At 36.3% G+C, this 4,814-nt stretch overlaps 1 long non-coding RNA gene across 4 annotated transcripts; it reads right to left on the bottom strand.

Moving 5' to 3' along the window:
* Nucleotides 1–1,694: 1,694 nt before the first annotated feature.
* Nucleotides 1,695–4,515, bottom strand: LOC147487142 (uncharacterized). 4 transcript variants are annotated; one of them, XR_015201423.1, is made up of 5 exons: nt 4,161–4,515; nt 3,821–3,870; nt 3,654–3,752; nt 3,181–3,505; nt 1,695–1,912 (listed from the first exon to the last, which is right to left on the bottom strand). It is a non-coding gene; the product is annotated as an uncharacterized LOC147487142 (long non-coding RNA). The 4 variants fall into 4 exon arrangements; XR_015201422.1 differs by having other exon boundaries at nt 3,654–3,870; XR_015201424.1 differs by having other exon boundaries at nt 1,695–1,908; nt 3,654–3,870.
* Nucleotides 4,516–4,814: the final 299 nt, after the last annotated feature.

The raw sequence follows: 4,814 nt of genomic DNA, 5'->3' as shown, positions 1-4,814 counted from the left end.
ATCTATAATTATCAAACCAAAAGTTATCAATTTCGGCTCAAATTAACACTATTTTACTATAAAAGGAAACAAATTAACTTATAGTGAAGATCTACACCACCTCAAAAATCCACTTCCATTCAAGCCAAAGTATTCCGCCTTTAAAACCCACAGCCGAAAGATCACACAAACAAAAGAAAAGACCAAAAAACTTAAAACTTCAAGAAGAAGAAGAAGAAAAAGACTTCACTATGCTCATCAAAAAGCAGTCGCACCAACTTAAACGCGAAAGAACAACACGAAAAATCAGAAGCTGCCTGTTAATTAGAACATGATTCATGCATACAAAGGAAGGATTTGTCAGGTTGAGGACGAACAATGGAAGAGGGCTAACGTAAAAACACTATTCCTATTACACACACCTCGTTATAAAAATTAGTATATATAAGAAAGACTAAAAGAAGCAAACATAGCATATACCGATATGACAGTACAAATAACTAACATATAACATGTGTGGCATTATTTTTTTTAAAATGTATAGAGATTCTAGGAAATGATGTTCTACCGTCAGATTAGTCGTTGTTCCAATTGAAATATTTGTTACCATGTCTTCATCAGAACTTATTGATTCATTTAAGATCCTCACTCCTTCATATGCATTTTCGTTGGAATATCTATCGCTTCCAGAACATCTTTTAGACCTGGGACTACATTAACATTTGAAGCAATAATATATTATATATAAGCATTGGGTGGAACTGACATTTCTTTGACGGATCAAACACTTGATATAGAGAAACACACCTGTAGGTTATTCGTAAAGGTGTTGTTTTCTGACTATCACCGAGTTGCGGATAACAATCGCCAAGATTCATAACCTTTTCTTTGTATAGAACATCGTTTTCTTGAGTGGAGTCCCCAGTGTAGATGATGACCCAACCAAAAACATGACTATGGTATACAGTGGCGTTGGCGTCAAATCATGAACAATGCTATTTCCTGTGTCCTTTATAACAGAGGTTTGCAACGGTGAGTGAGAGTCCTCTTCTGCTTTCGATGATTGATGACCCCTATTCAAGATTAGGTAGCACAACTGGAGTGGAATGTTGGTTCAAATTAGATGAAGACTGGCTTCCCTGAGCCTTGGTCAAAGATATGACTCTCTTCGAGCACAACATGAGATGGTGCTAAAGGAACAGTACTCATATTTGCAATAAACAAACCTGGTCGTTACGAATCACACATGCCAAATATCATAAATTTAACATCTAAATTTGTTTTTGTAGGTTCAGTTCTAAGGATCTGCTGGTTCTAGCTCCAAGTTTAGGTAAATAAGAAAAATTTAGATTTTAGGTAGCAATTATGAAGTGTTCTTTTTTCATTTTGACCAAGTAAAACTGTTAAAAATATTATCATCCTTTATTTTATTCTATATACAATTAATTTCTCCTCTTTCTCTTGTCATTCATGTTTTCTTGCTGCAAAGGGTGGTTAAGGGACTTGAGGGGATTATGAGCAAGTTGATACAGTGATACCTTTCCTAGTTCCCACTCTCAACTAAAAGGCCAGTGGTGCGTAAAGATAACAACCTCAAGTTGCTTCAGCATGTCAAGGGAGGCTTCCAGATCACCCACGTTTGCAAAGTAGACATCAACAATGGACTGATATGATACCCCAAGATAGTTGCTCGAAAGAATTGCCAGATCCATCTCGGATTCTTCATTAAGGTTCCCGCCTGTCCACCGCCTGTGGATTACAGGATGTTTGGTCAAGGAAGTCTTATCATCACCAGCAGAGTCTCCAGGATACACATAAGCTGGTCTGTTTTCACTACCTTTTCCTCATTTGGAGAGTGGTATATAAGATGATGCATACGGATTCAAAGAAGAGTTTTTTGGATCCATTGTTTCAGTTCATTCAAGATATCTGTCTGTTACAACAAAGTAAAAAATTGTGTTTAAATGACATCATAAATTGCAAGAAAATAAAGATAACACAATAACATCCAAACTATATGACTTTGTATACATAATTACATGAGAAATTTAGAACATGGTGATAAGTTTATGCCAGTTTAAAAATGGAGAGAAAAACAGATTTCATAAAAAAAAGAAGTGGAGGAAATAACAAAAGCAAAACAAAAGAACCATACTACAACATCACCATGCTTATCCAGTAACTTGTTTTTTCAATGAGTGATTTTTTTTTTCTGTCTCTCTTTCCTCTCAATCATGGCTTACTCTCTTGCAACATTTTTTCAAGAATTTGCATCACCAACACAGCCTAAGGATGCAACGACTACTAAAGAAAGGAATCAGAAACTCCTACTACAACTCCATAATACTACAACTGCATAACACACAGTTATATACCCCTCAATTTAACGTAAGAAAGGTTTGTTCATTATTAAGGGGTAAAAGGTACTATACCATTTACCCTTGACCATCATATCAGATGCATGATCTTAAAAGCGGTGGTCTGGATAATAATGCAACTCGTGTAGAGCCTTCTATGTGTTCCGGTTGTGGCTCTCTTTGGACCTTCTATCATATGTTTTGAGGGATCATTCACACAAACGAATCACCCACTACCATCAGTGGACATCAGACGTTTTAACCCAAACTGTCTCATGGAAAGGCATTCCATGGTCCACAATAAAAACTTTTATCTCCTAAATCTCATATGGACGTGTGAAGTGTTTTGCTTACCTACATCTGTCTCCTGCCCTAATAGGAGAACTATTCTTTAACTTAAAAAAGTAAAATGTCATAACTTAATTGCCTAAATTGATTATTTCACTCTTCTTAATTATGTAGAAGAAAGGGTAATGCAACTCGTAAAGCCTCCCACGACGCGGTTCTGGCTCTCTTCGAAACTTCTATCATATAACCTGTCATGTGAGGGATCCTTCTCACAATCGGGCAACCCGCTACCAACAATCAGACATCAGACCTTAGTCACCCAAACCATCCCATGGAACCACATTCCACAGGTCACAATAAAAACTTCAATTTCCTAAATATCATATGGACATGTAAACAAATTTTGTACCTACATCTGTCTTTTGCTCTGATTGTTTGTTAAAAGATTCGTACAAAATCCATTGTGTGACTTAAAAAAGCAAAATGTAAGCTTAATAACTTCAGTCAATTATATCACTCTTGTGAATCGAGTAGACAAAAAGATAATGCAACTCACCTAGAGCCTTCTAAACATTGCAGTTTTGCCTCTCTTTTGACCTTTGAAAGTCCCATTTTTTGCTGTAGTAAGTCTGTGCACATCTTTTTAATTGTTCAACATTATGATCTATAAAATCATTGATGCTCATAGTGCTATTTGCAAAAACTTATCTCCCCTTTTTATCCAGATATCTTGGTCCCAAATCAATCCCCAGCAGACCTCCACTACAAAAATGCAGCTTAAATTCTTTAAGCCACACCATCAGATACTAATGAATAGCAGGTGCTAGAGGAAGCTGGCGCTTTTGAGTTGTCTGAGTGTTGTTGACTGAAGCCCTCGAAAACTATTTGCAATAATTTAACACAATTAATTATAAGTAGGTGATAGAACACAATCTATTATATCGCCATAAGGACTCTACAACAACAGCAAATTGATCAACTCTCTAGCCAAAGCAGAAAAACGGATGATAAAAAACAAAAAAGGCCTACCTGAATTGTCTTGACTGGAGGCTTGTTAATCTTCCTTAGATGGGATCTTACTCTCTTTAGCTTGGTTGAGACGTTTGATTATTTGCCTAAGTAATGGACCTTGAGAAAACAGGAAAATTTTTTGTTTAAAAAACCAAAAAGTATAGTGAAATAGAGAGAGAGAGTACCTAAGTGCAATGTGAGAAAGGCAGAGAGTGCGAGAGAGTGCGCCAATGACCTGTTTAATAACAATATGCAGTAAAACTCATAGAAAACAATAGAAAATATACAAACTAACAATAGAAAATATACAAAATACTGAAAAAATTCCTATTGGGAAAACAATAGAAAATATACAAACTACTGAAAAAATTCCTATTGGAAAACATCATTTGCACTGAAACACCGAATGAAAATTTATTAATTTAAACAGTTAAAAACATCTCAACATCTCAATCTTCAGATTATGGTAAAAAAAAATGATGCCATGAGAATATAATTGAAAAAGCAGATAGAGATAGAGATTACCTGAGAGAGAAGTAGCGATATGGGGATCGGAGAGAGGAGTTCTGGTATATACCTGAGAGGGTTGAAGCACTGAGAGGTGAAGGGAGCCATGAGAATATAATTGAAAGAGCATATAGAGATGGAGATTACCCGAGAGAGAAGTAGCGATATGGGGATCGGAGAGAGGAGTTCTGGTATATACCTAAGAGGGTTGAAGCACTAAGAGGTGGAGGGAGAACCCAAAAGGTTTCAAAGCTTTTCACAATTAAATTCTAGTCTCGAGAACGAAAGGTTTGGATACGAAGGGTTTCCACATTTAAGAATTTGATTTATTGCCATAATCTCACGTGGAGGCAATTGTGACCCTCGATTTATACCCCCTGGAAACGAATCCCAGCCGCGAGTCAGGAAACCGAGCTACTAAATATCCAAAATCTGATCTTAGAAACCCACATAAATATATCTAAATACTCCATAAAAGCAATTCCAAGACATTCTACCTTTGCTTACCATCCAGTAAAGACCACACCCTTAAAACCCAACTTGAAAATCCCCCTCATATGCTACAAAACAAATCCTATCCATAAAAGGTTGATGTTACCAACATTAAGTTAAAAGCTACCTAAGTGAGTGTGCATTTCGTCGAAGAAAGAAACTTTTTCAGTCATGGAACTA

The sequence above is a fragment of the Coptis chinensis genome, chromosome 7, assembly GCF_015680905.1.
Source record: "Coptis chinensis isolate HL-2020 chromosome 7, ASM1568090v1, whole genome shotgun sequence".
NCBI classification, from domain to species: domain Eukaryota; kingdom Viridiplantae; phylum Streptophyta; class Magnoliopsida; order Ranunculales; family Ranunculaceae; genus Coptis; species Coptis chinensis.
Note: the sequence above shows the minus strand (reverse complement) of the source record. Positions and strands in the feature narration are given on the sequence as shown.